This window comes from Cololabis saira, chromosome 13 (assembly GCF_033807715.1).
Source record: "Cololabis saira isolate AMF1-May2022 chromosome 13, fColSai1.1, whole genome shotgun sequence".
Lineage (NCBI taxonomy): Eukaryota > Metazoa > Chordata > Actinopteri > Beloniformes > Belonidae > Cololabis > Cololabis saira.
The window spans coordinates 24,004,266-24,029,416 of NC_084599.1; the positions used below are offsets into that span (position 1 = coordinate 24,004,266).

A 25,151-nucleotide genomic window follows, 5' to 3' on the forward strand; every position below is an offset into this window, starting at 1 on the left:
AGACAATGTCATGTATAAAAGATAGAAAATATAACCTCCTTCTTTCCTAAAGTTACACAGCAAATTTTAAATCACACATTTAACAACCAAAAAGTTAAATCTAACACTTTTCCATAGTTTATATTGGAACTACTGCCAAAGTGTTATTCTAACACTTTTAAAAGTGTTACGGTTATTAACACAAGTACAGTGTTACCTTCCAAACTCCTACAGTGTAAAAGGTTAACACCAAATTGGACAGGGATTACCCTAAAATCAGTGTTCAAAATTAACTTTTGGAGTCACTGATAGAGTAACTGGTCAACACTGCATCATCAATGATGCAACACTTTTGAAAGGTCATTCAGTTGAAGTAAACTGTAACAGTGTTGAGGGGATCTGCTGCAAATCTGAAATGAGAGAAACACAGGGAAACACACAACGTGCACACAAGCCTTTGGAATCTGCAAGCGAGAAAAACAAATGAACAGACACGAGAACAGGCAGAGTCACAAACAGCAACCATTTCAGGTCTCTAAAACTGAATCAAGACTAGGTTACCGCAATTACAGTATCTGTCCCCCAAAACTGAGGAGTGAGTATGTAGGTGAGTGAGCAGGGGCCTCATTTATAAAGCTTGCGTGCGCACAAAACAGGGCTTGAAAGATGCGTACGCCACCTTATATGCAAAGGTTGGGATTTATTTTAAAAAAAACTTAACGGGAAAATGTGCGTATCTCTACGCAAACTTTGATCCTAGCGCACAAACATTTTGAAGATATGGGGAACTGGCGATGCAGACGGTGAGGTGGTGAAATGAATCCAGATTCATGTCATACTTTTAATGTCATCACATATCACACTTATAGATAGTTCCGTATGTAAGCCATTACGCCTGTATTTGCAGTAGGTACTACGTTTTTATATATATATATATATATATATATATATATATATAAATATATATATATATTATATTCGAGTAGTCTCATAGCAGCTGATACAGCATGATACAACAGATGTTGATACAGCTATGTATCAACATCTGCATCTGACTGTTAAATTAAACAAAGTACATTTCAAAAATATTTGTCACTTAACATTGAAGTATACATGTGTAACTTGAATTACACATTTTTTTTTCTCTTATTAGGTTAAAGGACTGCAATAAAAAAGAAAATAGAGAAATAAAATAACATTTGAAAAATAAAATCAAATCTACCAGCAGTTTGAATTTCCCTTTTTTCTTTAACTGTCTCAACACATTTTTATAATAAATAATATAAACTCATCAAACGGTTTTACAGTTCCTCTTTCTTTCCCTCTTATAATCGTATGCCCCCATTTTCTGTCGTTCAGTGAGAGAACTGAGCTCTAATTTCTCCTGTCAGGACTTTAAATCTGGGCTGGATGGTGTCAGGTTCTCATATGCATGTGAAGGTGCTCATTGGCAGGGATGCACACAAGCCGGTACTCGAGGGCCAGTCTACTGCACGTTTTAGATGTTTCCCTGCCTCAACACAACCCTGATAGACAAGGCTGTGTCACCAACAGAGCTGTGTAAACCTTGATGACATGTTGATAACGACCAGTGATTAGAATCAGGTGTTTTGAAGACAGGGAAACATCTAAAACATGCAGTAGACTAGCCCTCGAGTACCAGCTTGTGTGCACCCCTGCTCATTGGTGATCCTGGAACAATATTTAGTTTTAATTATGTTAATTGTGGAGAAAGCTGCTTCACAGCTTTTTGTGGACCCAAACATGGGCAGGATGTTTTAAGATGGTCAGCTTATATTCTGTTACTTCAGTTCAGACTTGAGTGAATATGTTTGATGAAAAACTTTGTGTTTTGTCTCAGTGGCGTTTCACATTAGCATTTTTATTTTTATTTATTTATTTTTTTTTACCTTGTCTGCACACATATTATTGATTGATACCATGACGGTAGAAACCAAAAGTGTATATATGTGCATTATTACTATATGTAATATATACATATATATACGCACACATACATAAATATACACATACAAACCCAGTGTTTTTTTTTTTTTTTTTTTTTTTTTTTTTTTTTTTTTTTTTTTGGGGGGGGGAGGGGGTGGGGGGGGGTGGTGACGACATCCACTGCCAATCCAGGAAGCAGGAACACACGGAGACACACGTCAAGCACTGGAAATCTGCAACAAAAAAACCACAAACAAAGCACGAAACCGGCACGGAGCCATCCAAAACACGAACAGCAATCGACCTAAATCATTAGCATTTTTAATAAGCGCCACAGTCTCTGACCGTATGAGACACACTGGTTTTGTGTCCCAGTGGGAAGACTGAACAAGTATGAATCTGCCCATTCCGGGTTGAAAGCTTTATTTTCACTGTCCACTTTCTCTTCTTAAACCTGAATTATGTGTGGCGAGACGTAGTGCAGAGGGGGAAGTTGTCCAACAACGCCACCTGGGGAATTGCACCCCAGGAAATAAACTCGACTCGGTCTACTATGAGGTCACACAGATTCGTTACACTAAGTTAAAAGAGTACATGAGACGGACTTCCAAAGATATATAAATTACTTTTATTTAACAATAGTTTAAAATGAACATGTTCTTTTCAACCCGAGTGTCTGCTAAAACCACAGTAGTTTAAGGGGAAAATAAACAAAAAAAAGGGGAGCAGGGCCAAACTCAGGGAGGCGGACAGATTAAAGAAACTTAAAACACACAACACTTCAAACCAAACCACCACGTGCCACAGCAACTTAAGGGATGTGAGATGGGGACCACCACCAGGGAGTCTGCCACGCACTACCCAGCTCCTGTCCAGGGGGAAAAAGAAACAACATTAGGGGAAGTGACACTCAAGGGTTGGATTATACAAATATTTAAAATGGCCTATTCTAAAACACTCTCACAACATTCACACCCACATGCAGACCAACATAAAGAATACAAATTAATTGTTTTAAGGTAAACAGAAATACTTAAATAGTAACTCAGCTATGGGTGGCAACCCATAGCTAAATAACAAAATCAAAAATGTAACCAAAAACTAAACGACATAACCAGATGTGACTCAAAAGAAAATAAATAAACAGAAAGAAAAATGCTCTAAACAGCTGGCCCAAGGAGGAACCAGAAAGCAAATTAATAATTAGCCAAAAATAAACAAAAAGAAATAAACCAACAAACAAAGAAACACAACAATTGCGGTGGGGCTTCCGTCTGATGCTGCATGGAGAGCCGCAACCAGAATTAAAACAATGGCAAGGAAGTCAGAGTGAAAACGGAGCGGCTGCACCAAGGCTGGAGGCCGCAGAGGTTTAACTTGGATGGCCGTGATGGTCAGCAATAAGCTGTGCAGTGCATCCTCGGAGCGCAGGAGGAGACAAAACTGCTGCAGATTCCGCAGCTACAGCAGGACAGAGCAGAGGGCAACAGCTGTTAGCACAGGGCTACTATAGCAACAAAGATGAAGAAAAAGAGCATGCGTACCGATAAAGAGAGCTTTAACACTCACGATCCAGTCCCAGTCTGCAAAACAGCAGAGAGAGGGGACACCACACCTCCAGCTGCAACCCAACTGACACGGCCAACACTGAGAACATAATCACGGCGGTTGTTACACCATAATGTGCCACACGTTGCATAACGTTGACACACCTACACTTACCTTGCAAACGACCACACACTAATCATGCCAAGACCAAGCTAACAGAGCACGCCAAACAACTGGAGCAAGCCGACACAGGTCCTTTCCAGGTCAATGCCAGAGAGAGGATGCGACCTGCAGGAGCGCAGTACTTAACAGGTGATGCTGATTAACAATCAAGCACAGGTGATGCCGATTGAGTGGGAGGGGGTGGGGCAGAGCAACACCCGACCTGCCACATATGGTTCTGCGTTAAATCGACGCAGAGCCTACGCAGACCCTACGCTGTAAGGCTAATTTAGGGTTCCGCGTTACACCAACGCAGAGCCTATGGCGTAGGGTACGCAGCAACGAACATCGTACGGTGCGCGACGCCGCGTACCCTACGCCGTAGGCTTTGTGTTGGTGTAACGCAGAACCATAAATCAGCTTTTAGAGAGCGCCATTACTTTTCTCTCTGTCTCGCACTCACTCCTCTCTCCGTCTTTCTTCTTGTCTCCGACTCACTCCTCTCTCCGTGTCATCTCCCTCTATATCGCTAACTTCCCTTTCCACCTCTTACGCGCCTCTCATCTCTGTATATAGAGTCAAGCTAATTACACGGATTTGATTGGCTGAGCAGCATCATGTGGGATGGCTTAACTCGTATGCTCGTATGTATTGGTCTGTAAGATCTGCTAAACAAATGCTGTAAAGAATAGTAATGCTGCGCTGGTTAAAATAGAAGTGCCCCGTCAAAATGTAGAATCCCTCGGTAATTTATTGATTACAGGTCTGGGTCCGCGGAGGACGTCGTCTGGGTCCGGACCCGGACCGCGGTCCGCCAGTTAGTGACCTCTGGCGTAAATGGTAGGATCAGGATGGAGAGAGTATTTAAGGACCATGAAGATTTCCTGGCCCATGAATAAGCTGATTTCGATTCCCTAGAGCAGTGCTCTTGGATCTATGTGCTGAACTGGATCCAGTGTTAGACAGACCAACCCGCCGGAATCGGCGGGTCAACCCGCACTCACATTGCTCCGAGCGAAAATGAATTTGTCTATGTGAACCATAAAAATTTGCATTCAATAAATGTACAAGCCATTGTGCCTCAAACTGTCATGGTCAGTCCTCTGCTCTGATCTGCTTTCAGTGCTTTTCCACTCTCCTCTCTTGTGCTCACCCCATCTGCCAGCCACGCCCACTTCGTCAATCACTCCACTCACCTGCTCTCCCAGCTGCAGCTCCTCAGCAATCAAGAAGCTATATAAACTCCACTCTCCTCTTTGCCCACTGCCAGATTGTTCCTTTGCCATGCAAGACTCTCCAGGGTTCTTTTCCCTGACCTCCCGTTGTCGATCCTGCCTGTTCCTGGACTCTGCCTTGTCTCCTGCTCTCCGGTGCCTGACCTTGTCTTCCGAACCTGACACTGATTCCTGCCTGATCCTGGTCCTTCATTCCTGCCTGCTCTTCGCTCCTGTTGAGAAATAAAGTGAACCACACTACTACCACTTTGTGCTCTGTGTGCTGCTTTTGGGTTCTCTGACGGCCGTAACACAAACATGGTTCTGACAAATTTAGTGGCACAGTCGCCTGGCTCGACACATGTCTCATTCATCATGACGCACAGCAGTGTAGGAAATAGGCTGCAGGCAGGTGCTGCGCATGATCAGCAGGCTCATTTATATGAAAACACAGTCATGAAGTACTTTGCATTGACCATTCATGGTAGAAAGTGGGCGTGTAGAGGGTGGGATATGAGGCGAATTCACCTGTGCAACCTTCCAGGTGGACTGTGATTTATAAAGAGAATATTGCGTGCAGGTGTGCGTGCACACGGTTTTATAAATCAGAGCATTTTTTGGTGCGCACGCCATTTTCGGCTTTTGAGCGCACATACACTTTTAGTATGAATCCTACGCACCCTTTTATAAATGAGGCCGCAGGTGTTTATGTCTGTGTAACTATGTGTGTGCAAAGTGAAAACAAGGTTTTATCCGAACTGTAACTATAGTGGAGGAGGGAGGGCACAACCATGCCACCTGAGAGACCAGAAGCCGACAAGGAAGAAACCCGAACACAGGCCACCAGCAGCCACACGGAGGACCCGAAGAGGGCTGGAGGAGGTCCCCTGCCAGCAAGCCCCGCCCCCTCCCAGCAGGCGACAGAGGGAAGCCCTGGGCGGGGCCCCCATCACCACGGGAGGAGGCAGCCAGGAAACCCATGGTGATGGACCGGGACCCAGCCAAGCACCAGCCACCCGGCATAGGCCAAACAGGTGGCCAAGAGGTCCACACCCTCCAGGCCCAAAACCCCCACCCGGTGAGAGGCACTCGCCCCAATGAGCGGGGACCCCAGACAACGCAGGAACCCCAGAGCCAAAGGTGCGCCAAGCTGCAAGGGCAGCGGGGGGAAGGAACCCCCTGACAAGGAGCCACCCAGACGCCCAACAGCAAGGAGTCCCAAACCCAGGTCCATTTTATATACCCGCCTTATCCTTTGTAGAGTCACGCGTCACAACTACAGCGAGAGGCAGGGGCACATCCCAGCCGAACCCCCCCCCCCAGGCAGCACGGCGAGCCCATACCCGGGTCCGGCCATCAGCCCCCCCCGTGGTCCCCCCGCCCCAGGCCGAATGCGGGAAACATGGGTGGAGGAAGACCTCACTCCCGCCCCTGGTGATGAGTGTGTGTGGGTGTGACTAATGCAATAAAAACAGGGAGGGGAAGGTCAGGGCACCACGTGGCTTTGCCAGTAGCCACATTTGACAGTCCCCCCCCTCCAAAGACCCTAAGTGTCCTTGTTGAGTGTTCTCACAGAAATGGTCTGGTTACCTTCAGAAAGGTCCAGTAGATCCAATCCAGTAAAGTATTTAGTTCAAAATACATTATTATACCAGTAAATATCCACAAACAGCCGCTGCTTCATTGTGATCGTCATCGGAGGACCACATGTTCTTATGTTTACATGTCTCTCACTCCGCTTACACGTCTGCAGACGGGAGACCGCAGTGTCAAAATGGAGCCTGCACCTCTACTTTTTATTGACATGTCATCCGACCATACAGGAGCTTCCCTGTCTCCTCCACTGACTTCATAGCGAATGAGCGCCTGTATGGAAATGACGCGTACGTCCGGCTTTTGTCATGAAAAAAACTTAGCCAATTGCAGCAATCACCCTGGTGACTGGCATATTGTATAGCCAATGAAATGCTGAAAACAACGATATGATGCTTCAGGGGTCGGGATAAATCCTACAGCGGGAAATTCAATCAAAATGTGAAATCACGACTCGGATCAGACGGCCGCCCGTGTTTTGACTCTTTATATGTATTTATATATATTTCAGCAATATTTCTAGTGAATATGGATATATAATAGGATACCTCTTATTGTCAGCTTTCATTAGAGGCCAAAATTATGACTGTATGTTCAAAGGTTCAAGAGTTATGCCCATGGGACATAATCTAATGTCTAATAATAATAATGAAAGTCTTTGTAAGACATAATCTTACAAAAACATGTTTAAAATACTCATTTTTTGTGTTATTGTTATCAAATTTGAAATTGCACTAGATAAGGCTTCAGGCTGCGGTCTCAATGTGTTTTCCAGCTAATAAGTCACAGATTCACTCATCTGCAGACATCTAATTACAAAACAAATTTCCGGCTGAAATAAAAACCTTCTATTTCAATGTGTTCAAAGTTAGATTACTCAATTCTAGTAGCACTTAAAGTGATTCTGACAGTTGGGGGAAAAAACTTCAGAGTGTTACCTTTCAAAAGATACCAGAACCATCCATCTACTTCAAACGGTTCAAGAACAGCTTTCAATTTACTTTGGGTATGCCTTGGATAGGCGTTTTGGGCGACTTTTACAAGAGTGTACTTTATTCTTTCCATTCACTCCAGAAATTACACAATGTAGTATGCATCGCTCATTTGAAACACTGTCATTTTAAAACATGTCAAGACATGGAGAAACTGCTTGTTACTGTCCTGGGTGGAGTTGGGTGGCTGACCCACTTCAGTCTTTAAAAAATGTTTGCTAATAACAGCATGTGGCCTTATCCACTGTAAGGGCATGTGAAATTTAGTTTGACTAATACACCAGAGACCAAATGTTATGAAAATACAATCTGTTATTTTATTTCAGTGTCAATAAAATCACAATCTTTTTAAAACACGTTACCAAGAGGTCACTAAAAATGCAGTCACACTTCAACAATATTTTAGGGCAGGGATGAAGGGATTTTTGCTATTGACAGGGCTGAGGCCCACCAGCAGGGGGGGCAAGCTACCAAGGGAATGGAGCGAGAGTCCGAAGGATACCATGCAAACACACGTGTCACACTCATTGCAAACCAAAAGGAAGTAAATTGAATAAACCAAAAAAAAAACTGCAAACGTAAGATAATATAAATCAAAAAGCACAACCACTCGCTCGCGCACGCACGCTAAAACTCAGCCTATTAAAATGCTTTGGTGCTTGGTGGTCTTGCCGCCGCCTTCACACGGGCGGCAGCGTCAGTCCAGCCAGGACACTGCTCGGTAATTTCAGGTTGACAAGAACGGGAGCGGGACCAAACCGGCAACCCCTAAAGAGCATACGACACACTTAATTGATGCTACAAATAATAACTGCAGAGAGTAAGATTCGTAAGAAAAGCACATACCAGGTGATGCCAGGCGTCTTAATTAAGCCTAGTGAGGCTCGCTGAATTCCACAAGTCGTCTGCTTAACAGATGCTCAGAGTGAGCCCCAAAAACGTACAGAATGCGCAACTGCGCAAGACTGGTAGGAAGCTGAACGCCGGACGTGCTGGAAAAAGCGATCAGGTGCAGGTCGGCAGTAAATTAAAAGTAGTAAACAAAGGTGCCGTCACAGCATGCTGAAACAAGCATAGGCTACGTACCAGTTGTAACTAGGCATGAAATCCGGCCGCAAGATGCGCCTCCGACACGAGCCGGCCAAAGCCCAGCGGCGGAAGCACGGCCACAGGCAAACGAGAGGAACGAAACAGGAAACAACCGGAAACCGCAGTGGGCGGGGGCGAATAGTTGCGCTTTTTTTCGAGTTCACAATCACGTTCCCTTAAATAGGCCAGCGACGCACGCCATTGGTCGAGACTGCCCAGTCGCCAATGAATACTCAATTCAACGCGTCTCACCACAAGCAGATCACAGCAATTGCAGCTTTTATACAGTTCCGCTGGCATTTTAACCAAAGAATGTCAGTCATTTGATTAAGACCTCAGGAAACTCAAATCTTAAATAAACCTCATAATATATCTCCTTTTAATAAATGCTCCTAGTGCAACTAGTAATGGGTTAAAAGCAGACTACTTATGATGTCATGTTTCGTGAGATATATGACAAAGATTATTTTTATTACTATTATTTAATAAATACAGACTGTGCCGTGTGTGTACCTTAGATATTAAATATGATGGCCATGTCCTTTAAAATGATCTTTGTTTATATTGTGGCATGCTAACTTTTTTAAGTACGGTATTACTATTTCAGTACTTCATTGTGTATTTTATAGTTAATTAAAGCTCTAAGAAGGCTGACCCCTATAATTGATCAAAGGCTGCTTAATTTAGTGCATTAATTACTGCTTAGCTAATGAAATGCCCCATCACTCTACTCATAAGCCAGTAAACAGTGGGGCAAAAGAAGCTATCCTTCAGGCACAGGCATGATGATGTAAAAGCACTGTTAATCACTGAGCCTCATGTTCCTCGTGAATTCTCTTTCTTTCCCTCAGATGCTTAATGTTTACGCCACTAACATGTTTTATTTATTAGTTTTGTCATAAAGTTCTGTTTCACATGAATCTGGTCGTTCATGCATACACTATGAGTGTCGAAATTAGCATCTCATTACTTGCAATAATTAGTCCATTGAAAGCCAGATGTTGAGTGTGTCATCTGTGTGTGCAGATAGATGGATCTTGCATTTCTTTTACAATTAATACAATATAAGTTTTAATGTCAGCATAAATTGCAAAGCCATGTGATAAACACATGAACATTAATGTTGATATACTGAAAACTTGTTTATGCTGGGTTAAATGATTGTGGTGCTAATGAACTTTTGTGTAAAATCTAATTTACTATGCCAGAGAGAGAGAAAATCTTTTCAAGCCCTTGCACATGCATGAGGTTTGGATATGAGCTCATCACAATGATGTTAATGGGCTCTGAATAGGGTGATTAGGATTATGGAATAAGGAGCTTTAAACATAACAAATTACTGTGATGTACTAAAAGAAACTTTTTCAAGTAAACCACCGCAGTTCTATGTAGCAGTTTCCAAAACAAGAACCCTGAGGAAAAATAAGAGAAGCGACTTGAAAAAACCAAACCCTACACCCATTGACATCATGGTAATAGGTCCCGGTGCACATATTTATTTTGTGCCCCCTTCCCTAAACAAAAGCAAACACCGCATGCATATACACGTGCACACCCACTACAGAGAAATGCTATCGTCACCATGTAGGCTAACGTTGTGACTGGTCAAACCCTGCAAAGCAGGGGAGGTCTTCTCCTGGACCCTCGGCAGTCGGATCAATGCCCTTTCATTTATGGAGGTAGCTGGCAAGCTATCCTCCTGCGGGACTAATGTATTAGTCATTTTTGCTTTAACATAAATCTGGCTCTTTTTTTCTTTTCTCTTTTGTGCACTGCTTTCTTGTTTGGGCTTGCTAAACATGATGCTTATGGAGGACCACAAATTTACATAATTAAAATAAAAGCAGAAATATATATATTTTCTTTTTCCTTTTCCTTATATGTGCATTTTTTGCTTTTATATTCCCTCTTCTCCTCTTTTTACTTTACCTTATGCCATTCTTTGTCTAGCTCCTCTTCTATTGGTCAATAAACAGGAAGGAGCAGAATCAGGCCAAAATCAAGATTATTGCGCAACCGGCGGTGACACGCTGGGATAAACATACATATCCCTCACATTGAAGTGAGGGATATGTATATGTTGAAGTGTATGTATAATGCTGGTTTCACTACCTTTTTATTTTTACAATTTTGTCTGAAATTAAAGTTCAGACTAAATGCGATTCATGCCAGCAAAACAAATGCTGTTGGAGCTGGGCAAATAATTCCTTTAAACATTTTTGGTCTGAAATACCACTGTGACCTCAGCATTACTAAACCATTAATGTTGTAAACAAAGAGAAGGAATGAATCATTCCCCTATGGCCAAGCGGAACCCATGGCTGTAGTGCACACATCACTCAGGACACAATATGTGACAAAATAATTGGTTTTCTCAGTTACATTGTTTTTGTAATCGTTGGGAGCCAAGATTGAAATCATGATTAAAACTTGATTAATTGCACATCTCTGGTGGAGGCATAATGGCTTCACCGTATTTTGAAACTGCAGACCTTGTTCACCTTGTAGTCATTGAGTCGACCATGAACATCACTGTATATCAAGGGACTCCCAGATTTAAATTACAGGTCCGTAGTTAAAGCCCAGGTGAAATTGGATCATGCGACACTGGAATGATCCAAAGCACACAGCAAATCTACAGAAGACTATCTGAAAAAGAAAGCAATTAATTTGTTGCAATAATCAAAGCGAGACCTCAACCCAAGTGAAATTATGAGGCTGGACCTAAAGAGATCTGTGTATAAATTATTACAAGCTCAATAGTCTAAATGTTGTAAAGAAGAGTAAAGCAAATTCCTCTACATTAATAAGAAGCTCTACAAGCTAATGAATCCCGGCATTGTCTGCTCAGACACGTCCAGGAGAAAGAAAAAAACATAAACTGCGAGAAAACTTTCAAAGTTGCCATCTGGGTAGACGCCTTAAGGGTTCAAGCTTGCTTGAGCAATATTTCAGCCTGTGTCCTGGAGCACCATGAAAGTCCGGAGGGGCACCATCTTTAAAAAAAATTAAAACCGTCAAACACACAAATAAAGTGCAGGTGGCACCATATTATTACTGCTCATCTGTCTCTAGATCCACAGACTCAAAATGTCAGGGTTTTGACACTTCCTCCCAGTTTTAGTTTCAGTTCTGTCTTGCCCCGCCTGTGTCCCATCTGCCCTGATTGTGTCTGCACCTGTGTCTCGTCTTGTCTCGTTATCCCCTCAGTATATCTTGTCTTGTCATTCCTTGGTTCCCTGTCGGTCCGTACTGTTCCCTCCTCCATGTGCTCCCAGTTTTGTTCTTTGTTACTTGTGGTTTTTGATCCTGCTCTGCAGCGCCTTTTTTTTTTTTTGCCTTTTTATGGAATAAATCCCTTTTGTTTTTGAGAACTCCTGCCTCCAGCCTCCCTCTGTCTCCTGCACTTGGGTCCTAGAAAACCGTACCATGACAGAACGGACCGACCAGGTGGACCCAGCGGGAGACTACCTCACCATGTTGGACTTTCTCTGCCGTGAAGCGGCTAAAAACGTGCGCTGGGCCGAGGAGGATTATTGTGACCCCTTTTGGGGAACACGCCTGGCTCTGGGTGGGCCCAGGAGCCTGCAGGCGCAGGGGAAGCGACGGCATCAGCGCCAGCCCCAGCCTGTTCCGGTGGGGGCCCTGGACGCACCTCTTCCTGTTCCCGAGGTGGTCCTGGACGCATCCCAGCCTGTTCCCCCCTTCTGGGGAACATGCCTGGCTCGAGGCGGGCCCGGGGGTTCTCAGCCCCAGGGGAAGCGACGGCGTCAGCGCCAGCCCCAGCCTGTTCCTGCTCTAGCGGTGGTCCTGGACGCATCGCCCCCTGTTCCTGCTTTAGCGGTGGTCCTGGAGGCATCGCCCCCTGTTCTGGCTCCAGCGGTGGTCCTGGACGCCTCAGCTCCTGCCCGAGTTCCTCCTCCGGTGATGGTTCCGGACCCCCCCCAGTCAGCTCCGAGGACCCGTGCCCCCCCTCAGCCAGCTCCTAGGACCCGTGCCCCCCCTCAGCCAGCTCCGAGGACCCGTGTTCCGTGCATCCGAGGGCCCGCCCTGGATGTGGACTGTGGGGACATCTGGGATCTGTCCCTTGAGGGGGGGCCAGCGCCCCGGACCCGGGTACCCCCGGAGCCGGGGCCTCGGACCCGGGTATCCCCGGAGCCGGCGCCTCGGACCCGGGTACCCCCGGAGCCGGCGCCTCGGACCCGGGTACCCCCGCAGCCAGCGCTGCCAGCACCCCGAACCCAGGTTCCCCCGCAGCCAGCACCACGGACCCGGGTCCCCACTCGGGCAGCTCCGGGGATCCTCTGCCCCCCGACGCCGGCTCCCCGCATCCTGTCTGCTCCAGTTCCGGCTCCCCGCATCCTGTCTGCTCCGGTTCCGGCTCCCCGCATCCTGTCTGCCCCTGTTCCGGCTCCCCGCCTCCTGTCAGCCCCGACTCCGGATCCTGAGGCGGTCCCGCAGCCCTCTGTTTCTGAGGCGGTCCCGCAGCCCTCTGTTCCTGAGGCGGTCCCGCAGCCCTCTGTTCCTGAGGCGGTCCCGCAGCCCTCTGTTCCTGAGGCGGTCCCAGAGCCCCGTCAGGTTCCCGAGTCCCGTCAGGTTCCCGAGTCCCGTCAGGTTCCCGAGTCCCGTCAGGTTCCCGAGTCCCGTCAGGTTCCCGAGTCCCGTCAGGTTCCCGAGTCCCGTCAGGTTCCCGAGTCCCGTCAGGTTCCTGAGTCCCGTCCAGTCTCAGAGCCCCGCCAAGAATCCCCGTCACGCCCCCCGCCAAGACCCACGCCAAGACCCAGGCCTAGGCCTCGGGGACGCCCCCCCGAGCTCTCTCGCTGGTCTGCTCGGTCCCGAGGGCGGCCCCCGGAGCTTTGGCCGTATGTGGCCTCGGAACAGAAAGATGCAACTCGTTAATTGCACAATTATGTAAGATAAATAAACATTGCTATGGCTAAAGTGACACAACTATGAGTGTTATAAACTATTATCACTGTCAGCTGGGGTGGGTTCTCCAAAGGAGGATTATTAGCCAGATAACCGTATTTGAGTATGCCTGAGGAGCCCCTCCCGAGTAACCCCCACGTACACCATACATATATGCATATCACTTTTTCAGAACCACAGATTTAACCTGTATTATCCCCCTCAATACTTGCCATGCAATGGAATTCGTTCCACTCTCCCTTATGAAACAAACTTTTCATAAAAAATGAAAACGTAATGACATACTGGGGACGCAGTGCAAAGTCTCACGGTCTTCCACAGAATATTGAAAGTGTATGGTCAAGTGTTGGACCTACGATGGACATTGATAGAATTATTAATACTTTAATCCAGTGAAAAGATGTCAATTATCAGCAAACTCAGTGGAGAACAACACAACATGATAAAGATCTTACATTAATGAGCCATGCTTATCTCTGGAAAGACAGCTACTGATTGATTTTTGGAAAGAAACCTGGGAAAAAAGAGAAGATTATATTATTTAAACCGAAACATATTCAACTGAAAAGAAATGTAATGAAGTACATCAAAGGAAAAAACAAAATAGACATATGACTGCATATTATTAGAGTTCAGTGCCTGCCGGGCATCTAATGTTTCTCATCCATCAGCTTCTGCTTTTGTGCCTCCCCTAGCTCTAAACACAACCCAAAGAACATTAATAGATACTTAGAAACATTAAATGAGACCCCAGGTCATTGCATCTATGTGTTGGCAACAACAAGACTTTGAGCAGATTTTCAAGTTTGAGGACTTCTAATTAGTCTCCAGAGGTCCTTCTGTGTTCTTCCTCTCATCATATGATATGGCTTTGCTGAACAATAAGACTTACTAAGGGGTGAATGGGAAATTAATGAACCCTTTTAAGAAAATGGAAGGGAAGGCAAATTGTCTCATGCTGGCAACAAGTTTTCACACACAGTGGGAAAGGGAGATACGTTTTGGAAACGCATCCAAAAAATATAAATAGCCACTAAACACTCCAGTTTTCCACAAATTTTTACTTGTTTGTGTACATTGTTTCCTCAAATGCAATCCAAATTTTTCATTTCTCTGAAGACTGACAGCCACGGTGGCAGCCATCACCAGATTGCCATTTGAAGACCAATTGTAAGCCTCTCAAGAGGAGAAGCCCCAGGAAGTGTGCTCCGAGCCTGGGATCCTAATGATCAAAGTGAAATGTTTGTCGACTGAAATCAATAGCATCAGGATGCCTGGAAATTGCTATTAAAGATCATTATTGATCGGGCAGCAGTAGTTCAGTGACTGAGCGAGTGGTCTTGCAGACTTATATCAGTGAACGTTTCCTAGGTTGTCATCTTCTGAAGGATTACCGCGGCGGAATTGTAATCAAGTCAGAGCTGCGTTTTGGTTACTGGGTGAAGCCCTCAGTGAATTGCAATATAGTGGCATTTCATTTCTGGTCACACAAGTGACATGTAACCAGTTTAAACTATTGTGATACAGAGGAAACTAAGATAAGATACAATGTAAGGTGTGTATCCCTGTAGTTTACACTGACCATTAAAAACATTTGAATCAGCAATGACCATTTAGAGCGACTAAACATTATTACTGTCATTAATTTTGGACATTATTATTTTACTGGCTCCTAAATTGAGCACTTCATCAAAATGTCTTCTTGTGAAAAATATCTATCATTGTTTTGCAAGCACCAAGCTGACATTATGAGAATTCTTGCTATGTTCCTAACAATCCAGTTTAAAAGATTCACAACTGAGATTCAAATTATGTTCTTCATTTAATTGTGCGTTGTTAGCTTAAATATGGACTTGGATGAAGATCAGATCATATTTTCATGATTTCATCTATCATATCAGAATATTTACTTCTTAACTTGAACAGCTCCCTGTCTCTCCACAACGCAGCCAAACTTAGGAAATCTTTTTTCTTTTATTTGTGAAGGCTGTGTTGATTGTGGAGCTCATTTTCAGATGTCTGGAAGGCCCCAAAGCTTCACGCACCATCACATTCAAAATCTTAATCATAAAATGAGTAACCACTTTATTCATTGATATCATTTTTGGTATGCAATTCAATATGCAAAACATGGTTTAAGTGGCGTTAAGGTAAAAAACAAAAAACAAAAGAATTAAAACATAAATAAAACATAAAAATACTTAACATATAGGAACATATTCTGTGCTCTTTTAATCACTGTCATATTTATCTTTCAGCTATTACTATAACTTTCCAATCTGTCTTAGTTGCTCCACCACATGGTTACCTCTTTGACGACATCTGTATGTCATCATTCGATATCCATTCCACCACCTCATGAAAAGACATTGGCAGCTTCTTTTACTGTTGGTTCCGCTGGGCAGAAATTCATAAAGTCGGAAGAAATCCTAATCAGTGTGGAAACTTTTTCTCAACAGAGTATCGTATCTCAGTAAATCCCAGAAGTTAATGACCGCTGTGCCACAGAGGTTTTTCTCTGTTTTTCACCAGATCCTGGATTTTTGGAATTCCCCAGATTCTGCTGCGCAGCAGTTTTTCAGCGCGGCATGTAGCATCTCATTAGCACCGGTCACTGATCAAGTGTGACAGACATGAAACCTGACACGTGCTGCAAAACTCCACTATACATTTCTCCTTGTTGCCCATAATGCTTGAAAAACAGCTTGTGTAATTACTATTCCTTGTTGACCCTTGGCTCAGCGTTTTCCTTTTCCGCTTGTATGATTCTGTATCTTTCAATTCATTTTCCCCTTTGAAAGAGTTGTTCCGAACTCTAGCACAGTCAAACATTTATGTTCATGAAAACATATAGCCACACTGGAACCACAGGAGAAATGTTAATTTTGACTCTATTATTTGTCCTTTGGGATAAAAAAAGAATTGAGTCCAACTCTCATGCTGCGTGTATATTTGTGTTAATGATTTATTCATTAGGATGGCCTCAAACTTTGTGTGTGTTTTCATACATGCATGTATATAAAAAGCATTTACATTATATTTTCTTAAAACGCACTCAAGCTGCGCAGTGTTAGTTCCAGCATTAAACGGGCCCATGACAGTAACAAATAAATGGGCAAAAAGGCTCATAAGAAGTCAAACTATGGCCGTACATGTTGCAGGATTAACGGGACTCTCTTTATGCATGAACATGCACACACACAAAGGCTAAAGTAACACATTCACACACAGAAAAGAAGCTATAATACCACAGCCAACTGGCCCTTGAGCATCAGTGTGGAGGGGCCGCAGTGTAAGCTCTACTTTATCTGCTCTTTCCCTTTGCCTTCGTCCCCTTAGCACTGACAGCTGCTTCCTAACGAAGCCCACTCTCATCCAAGCAGACCCTGTGATAATGAGGCTCTGCCCAGAACTACAGGCAACCAGGGAGCAATGTCAACAGCTCGGAGCTGACCCCCTGAACAGGCTTGCTTCTCTTCGTTCACAGACAGAGCAAAAGCTGCACCTCATTGTTTGGGGTGAGAGACGATCCTTGCCTCGGGGAATTGCCCATGTCCAATACTTACACTGAGCCGAAACAGTCAAGAAGCTCAATGTGCATACATATGTGCGTATTCATGAATGCACACAGTCAGGCAGGCATTCACAAGCGGACATGATGTGGAAGAGAATAAAAATTGATATATATATACTTCAGAGGTGGAGATTTTAACAGTGGCAAATCTAAACTTTACCACAAATATAGACATATTACAAAAAACAAACATCCCTAAACCCCTGTTTTATTTTTGCATTGAACAAACCAAAACCAGCGTTGGCCAAAGGAAGCAGCCAAAACCTTCATGGAGAATCATCAGTCTTTTTTTTTAATGCTTATCATTTGAGGAGATATATTCAGTTGCTACTGCATTAAGTGAATTGGCTGCACTTCTGCTGAAAATACTTGATAGTTTGATCAAATTAGTATATTTCAACATATCCGATACATTTCTGGAAAAAAATAAATCTTGAGTCTTGACCTAAATTAAATCCGAGCTTGTTATAAAATGTAGAATCTCAGTGCCTTCATCTGTTCATGGTTAAAATTATTAATAGAGAGAGTCTGCAAAACACACTGCTTGTGACATATCGATGCGAGTCCATCTCTCCAGTGCAACCCTTAGTGGAGCAGACCCCTTAAAAGAGCCTGTGTTTGCATTGTGTTGTTCCACAAACCCAATATTAATCACGCTGGATAAACTTTGCAATCGACAAGTAACATCCTTTGTTGAATAAGTCAACTAATCTGTGCCAGTTTGCAGACTGTGAACTAGAATAAGAGCAGCCAAGGGATAGCTGGATAGAAAATAAGTAAATAAGGACTTTTAACTCATTGTTGCTGGTTAACTGACAGTCTCAATAAGTTCCAATCTAGTTTAATGAAATAAATTGATTCATACCGTGGACAAGAAAGCACTTAATAGAAAAGATAGCAACTACAAAAACCTGGTCCAACTACAGTTTGGTGACACTGAAATACCAGCAGTTTTGTCAACTAAGCTCCAACAAAATAAATGCTTGCAGTCAGTTCCCGAGATATCATTGCTCCCACCCGATTGTACTGTGTTGTAAAGCACATCATGCTTACTGTAAAACAGCAACAAATAGTTGTCTAACTAGGTATATTACTCAAAATCAAGCAGTAGCAACCATGACAAAATGTGTTAGACACTTAGAGATATGTTTGATTTCTGAATTAATTACAAACGTGTTAGCGATATTACCAATAGTGAATATTTTATTACTGCAGGCCTCATTCCAGATACATCTGTCTAGTGTGGCTGTAGCCATCAATGCACGTGGACTAACACTAAGAGCTATAATGTCCATACCTCTTTCTGTACTCGTGAACTTAGTAATACTTGGTCTGGTTTGTTAGTCCAAAAGTACAGCCGTTGGTGATGGCAGAGTGAAGCAGGAAGCTGGATCTGACCGATACTAAGTGCTTGGCCCTCTGGTACAGAAAGTATGTACACAAAAATTTCCTACGACTGTAATTATCTTGCAACCCACACGTTTCCAGATTTCCCTTTAGTGTGCTACAACACCTCGTTGCATTTATCCAGAGTAAACTTTAAGTTAGTCCGTGTGAAATAAGCAGCATCTCTTTTCTTCCTAAACTTATTGTGAGCTGAATTGATAGCTGCTGAACTAGTGATGCATGATTCAATTGAATGTGTTGTCATATTTAACATGTCATCAACTAAGTGGAGAAAGTTTAGGTCTGTACTTTCAGTCCAGAATTATGTACCCCAGCCCAACTGCACCACCACATCACTTGTGGGACTTGCATTTCTCTTAATTAATCAATTGTTCAGGCTTTCCCTAGCGATTCTTTGCATATTAAATTAAAACTGTGTGCTAATTGTTAATATCAGTTAAAGATAATTACATACTACACAACATTCACATTATTTATTTGAATGGAAGAAGTCAAATGTGGTGTCATGGATAGTTGCAGCCACAGTTATAATTGCACCATGTTAAAAACATAGCACATTTCAAAATGTAATCTTTTGTTGTTGTTGTTTTTTTTAAATCTACGTAGGAGTATTGTTCTGGAAAAATACATTATTTGCTTTTCAAAAAATATTTGTATTTATTTATTTATTCATCCATTTACTTTTTCTTATGTGGGTTTTATGTGGCAGGGGCAGCAGCCTTAAAAAAAGAGGCCCAGACCTCTTTGTCCATCGCCTCTAGCTCCCTCGAGTGAATATCAAGGTGTTCCCAAGTCAGTTCAGAGATATAACCCTTCCATAGGTCTGCCAGGGGGCCTCCTCTCGGTCAGACACCTCCCTAGGGAGCCGTTCAGGAGTCATCCTAACCTGATGCCTGAACCACCTCAACTCCCTCGCCTTGATGTGGAGGAGCAGCGACTCTCCTCAGGGATCCAAATGGTGAAACTTCTAACCCTGTATCTAAGGGAGAGTCTACCCTCACACTCATGCTTGCCCTCTGGAAATGTTATAGGTTCCATTGCCGCTAACGCATCGTCAGTGGCCTCAGTAGCTGCCAACGGAGTTCCATGAGAAGCTGATCATTCATGCCAAACTGCCTCCCCTGGTTCATTCTCCTCCATCCATATTTTGTCCTGGCTTTATTGGCATCCAGCTAGCATCAAATTGATGAGGTCATGCTGATGTGGACGTACAGGTAGTACATATTAGCTGTGTCCCAATTCAGGGGCTGCGTCCTTCGAGGGCTGGATTTGAAGGCCGATTACGTCACAGCGGCGCGCTGAAGGCTGTCCCATTTCGAAGGCTCCTTCAAATGCAGCCCACAAATGCAGCCTTCTTTTCCCGCTGTTTGAAGGATCCATCGGTTGTATCCTCCGTGGCCCACCATATCCCAAGATTCATTGCGCACAGTCAGAAAAATATTTATTTCCAGAAAAATATTTTCAGATTCAAATTTTTTCAGAAAAATATATTATTTCCGCCGGCGCCGGCAGACACGCCTCTCTTCCTCCTCCAACAAAATAAAAAACAAAAAAAAACAAAAACAAAACTTCTGGCTCCATTTCTTTTTTTTTTGGTTCTTTCTTTCTTTTCTATCGTGTTTTCTTTCTTTCTTTCTTTCTTTCTTTCTTTCTTTCTTTCTTTCTTTCTTTCTTTCTTTCTTTCTTTCTTTCTTTCTTTCTTTCTTTCTTTCTTTCTTTCTTTCTTTCTTTCTTTCTTTCTTTCTTTCTTTCTTTCTTTCTTTCTTTCTTTCTTTCTTTCTTTCTTTCTTTCTTTCTTTCCTATCGTGTTTTCTTTCTTTCTTTTCTATCGTGTTTTCTTTCTTTCTTTCTTTCTTTCTTTCTTTCTTTCTTTCTTTCTTTTCTATCGTGTTTTCTTTCTTTCTTTCTTTCTTTCTTTCTTTCTTTCTTTCTTTCTTTCTTTCTTTCTTTCTTTCTTTCTTTCTTTCTTTCTTTCTTTCTTTCTTTCTGTCTATCTTGCTGTCTGTCTATCTTTCTTTCTTTCTACTTTGTTTAGTGACGTAGGACAAGGGCGGGAACAGCTGGTGACGCAACCAGGAAATCCCCCACAGGCTAGACCGTCTCATTTCACTAGCGTCCGTCCAGCCTTCGGTATGGCCTTTGAAGGCGTGGCCTACGAAGACCGCGTCCTCAGAAGGACGCAGCCCCTGAATTGGGACACAGCTATTGTCTCAGCCTTGCAGGATCCTCCATTTCTCATTCTAGAGTCTTGAGGTGTTGCTGACGGGTTTCTTCTGTGAACCGTATTTTTACATGGGTACCAAATACATCAAATATGTCTACATATGTTTGGAGATAAGTTCAATATGAGTTACACATGGGTTAAAAGCATGTTACTCATAAGTTAGAAATGTGTTTTAGGTATGCTAGACATTATTTCTATGTATATTGATTTATGAGTAACTTACAAGTAGTGTTTGCTCTTAACTTCTATAACCTACCCATAACTTATTCGACACACCAGGGTATTTGACACATTTTTCATACGTTGCCATACGCTGGCTAAATCATCAAAGTGTTACAGGGCCATCATGAAAAAAAAAAAGAATTATTAAAGTTTTCTGTGAAACACCTGCAGCAGAGTTTAATTAAGTAATACTCTGTTTTCCAGATCAATTTCAGAGCCTTAGAAGTAAACAACTTGGATGTAGAAGGTGTGAAAATCACATTTTCCAAAGGCTTTTGGACTTTGTGTGTATGTTTGTGTGACATAATTTTTAGGATATTGTGTCTTATCTCTTCCCCTGCATGATCCTCGCCAGGTTCACTTAAATTGTCCCCGGTTCCTATTAACAATGATGATGGTTCCTGCTGGCCACTTCCTCTGTGGTGTGGCCGTTAAATCCTCGGTGGTGCACATGGCAACATGTAAGAAGCTTATGGTGGAAGTGCAGCCATCACAACTGAGATTCAAGCAGTTCATAAACCACCTGAATTAGATATAAATACCTGCTGCTGGGCCTGGTCTGTGAGCAGATACGACGAGCTAAATTATTTCCCTATTTACTGTGAAGCTTTGCAGAAGTTTTGAAATGTTCGGCACCTCATATATTCGTCTAAGTGTAAACGTAGTTGGATGATGCACATTGAAAATGGTCTCTTAATTTTGTCAGTGAAGGTGCTAGCTCTTTTTACGATTTTAGGGTGCTCTGTATTTATGTCCAATAGTCAAAAAGTTGGCAGCCTATGACAGTCTAATTTAATTACTGAAAGTAGAGACCTGTTTAGGGCTGTCAAAAGCCATAGAGTAATAGACATACTAATCCTTTTTTTTCACTGCAGCTATGCTTCACATTGGAAAACTGGGAATCCATCTATTCCTTTTGTCCCTGAAACCCATTCAAAATATGTCTAAATATGGCAGATAATTAAATCTGTGCCACATGGAAGTAGCCTCAAGCATAATATACCTGAGAGAATATAGTATATATGAGAGATCTAGGACACGGTGAATAGGATGGCGGCAATAGCGGTCTGACCAGTAGTGCATCTGCAGTGCACAGTATGACCCTTAATGTGTCAAGCCACACAAAATAACAAGGTGACACCATCTCAGATCAGTTTCAAAACATGAAACTGATGAACACTCGTGTCTTTTATTCAGAATACAGTTTCAGAAGTTTGGCAAATATGGGACCGAAGACTTCTCCATCAGCAGCATGAATCTGAATGTATCCCATGAGGGTGAAACTATTCAGCAGACACTAAACTGTGTTTCAGGAAACACAGAGGCTAACAAGGTAGAGGTGCTTTGCTCTGTTGTTAAAGTCAAAATTGGCAAATTACATTTAATCTCCGAACAGTAAATGGAGATGTGCTAAAACAGACAAGAGAATCATTAGATAACAATCATTACATAACCATGGAGTTCTATTTGTTCTGTAACACAGGCCTTAAGGGTTTTCTCATAATTTGCTCTCCATTGTAAGAAAGACAATCACACACTATCCTCCTCAAACCATTTTTTTCTGAGCTGACATTGCAAACGACTTAAACCAAGAAAGTATTTCATTAGAAGAAAAAAAAGAGATTTAAATCAGAATGTGCATGAATAGAAGAAACCATGCCGTGGTCCAGCTGAACACATGGGTGAAGCCTTTTCAGTTTCAGTGTTATTACACTGTCTAGGAAAAAAATAATCTTCTAATCTCTGTTCTTCGTTTTGGCTCAGACAAACAGTTGGGGCTCATTTACATTAATTTAAGGGTCCTGTGTTTGTCTTTGATTTACTTCTGAAAAGGAACATCATAATTAACTCTGGAGGTATTGTGCTCTGTGAAAATATGTTACCTGCAAAATTCATTAACTTGCTTTTAATTATAAAGTTGAGGCAACTTTGCCGGTTTGCACACGCTGTCAAAAAATAAGATTCTACATTGCCTTCCTTTGGTAGGACAAAATCACATAAGCCAGACTTCTGCAGTGTGGTGTCCGGTTGTCTTGGGTGAGAGCGACATGCGATAAAACAGAAAATTAATCACATTTTATAATGAAACAAACATCCATCCATCCATTTTCTACCGCTTATCCGTTACTGGGTCGCAGAGATGCCCAGACTTCCCTCACCCCAGACACTTCCTCCAGCTCTTCCGAGGGGAGTCCGAGACGTTCCCAGGCCAGCCGAGAGACATAGTCTCTCCAGCATGTCCTGGGTCTGAAACAAACATGCAAAACATACAAAAAGAAAATCGTAGCATTAGTTAGTATTACTAGAAAAAATACATCTTGGTGAATTGGTTTTAAAGCCAAAGCCTTCAGATGGATGTTTCTTTTCAAATCATTTAGATATGTTGACAAGCTGAAAAAGCATACTAAGACTTAGATTATTGAAAATTTTATTATTCATATTTAATCATTTTGATCATCTTAAATATTTATAAATACCCTCCATTTACACTGAGCAAAGCTGTTCCAGTTTGGTGCTCAGTTTTGCAATCATAAAGGTGTTTGTTTGTGTCAGTATTTTCATGAAACTGAATGATGCTCTGCATGTTAAATGCCTGTCCAGTGAGCTGCGGGAAACAAAATCATCTCCACACTCTTGGGTAAGCTGAATACATGTCACCATCCTGAATGAATAATTTAAGCCTCAAAGTGTACTTCAAAGCTGCACACCAGGTGGTGAGTCTCCCCAACAGCTGCCTCGAAGCCCAGCCGACAGTCAAAGATCGAGCAAAATGATTTTCTCCAAATGTTCAACAAAACTGTGTCCGGGTGATAATATTGTGTTGGAGTACAATCATACCTGGCAGCCAATATTCCTGCACCATCCTTTTCAGCTTCTGTTCAAGGGGACTACAGTCAAACAGTGGGTTTTTCTGATGAAAAGAAAAGCTGAAATTGAAGGGGAAGGTACCCACCTGGAAGATGATGCTATGTCTATTTGCCAAAAGCATCTTCATGGCTTCTCAACTTCAATAGCGCATTGTGTAGAGTGGAACTTGTTGTGCCATCCACTGATGATGAGGACCCTCAATGGAACTCCAGTAGATGTTGGCAGTCTTCATCTGGCCATCACTGCCTTTGCAAGCAGTGGGTCATGCTGCGTGTATGGTCTGTTTATCTGTTGAAGCACAGAATTGCATGAGCATTTTACAGAAATTGAAGCTTGGAACAACTTTGTAGGGAGAAAGTGTTGACTGGATTCATACGTTTTCAGTTCAAGCTTGCAGGATACATTTTTTCTTGGGCTGGTTTTGTTTTGAATTTGATGGTGAAGGACATCTGCATTGATTTGTTCTGCTTTAAATGTCTTAAACTCTCTGATACTGAGAAAAAGTGCAGCAAAATGCATATTTCCAGGCCAAAAAAGGAAACCCCACCCCATACGCAGTCAAATCCAGAAATCCTACAGGATTGAATCATTTGCTATCATAACTATGTCAGCTGCAACATGTATAAATGTGATCTTATGAAGAGTATACAGTAAACTTGCCATTTTCTTGGAAAACACAATACAGATTATTTGCAGAAATAATACATTTTTTTATATCTATTTCTAACTCAGTTTTTTATCCACACTTATGACAGTTATGTGGTTATTATTGGTCTATTTTTCACATTATATTTAAATGCAGAATGGTGGTATGGTGGTTGGCACAGTTGCCTCACAGCTAGAAGATTCACAATTTATATCCCCACTGAGGTCCTTCTGTGTGCAGTTTATATGTTTCTGTGTGGGTTTTTGCCTGATCCTCCAGCTTCCTCCCACAGTCCAAAAACAACAGAATTTCAGGATGACTGGTGATTCTAAATTGGCCTTAGGAGTCAGTGAGTGGTGAAGTGAATTGCACACACAATATAACATAAATTACTACCATTTATAAAATAAAACTGGTTATCAAGAGTTAGAAAATGATCACACCGGCATCTTGTGTGCTTCATAGAGAATGGCTTTAGAAATGGAATTTGGTCATGAGACAGAGAAAAGAAAAACAACCAAATGAAAATTGAGTGAGGGTTATGTGAAGAAATAAATTCATGATCCATTGAGCAATCTTTCATTTTCATTGACTTATTAAACAAAGTTTTTGTGGGAGGCAAATGATTGAGCTCCTGTGGAACTCACTATATCTTCCCACTTAACACAGAAGCCAGTGCGCACCAAACCCTGCAGGCTGACAACACTCACCAAACAAATAACGGCAACACATCCAGAGGCAGTCTGGAATAAATTGT

General features: G+C 42.7%; 1 long non-coding RNA gene across 1 annotated transcript; it reads right to left on the minus strand.

Moving 5' to 3' along the window:
* Window positions 1-20,486: 20,486 nt before the first annotated feature.
* On the minus strand, window positions 20,487-24,031 carry LOC133457816 (uncharacterized). The gene is made up of 3 exons (XR_009783904.1): window positions 23,834-24,031; window positions 23,719-23,755; window positions 20,487-23,127 (listed from the first exon to the last, which is right to left on the minus strand). It is a non-coding gene; the product is annotated as an uncharacterized LOC133457816 (long non-coding RNA).
* Window positions 24,032-25,151: the final 1,120 nt, after the last annotated feature.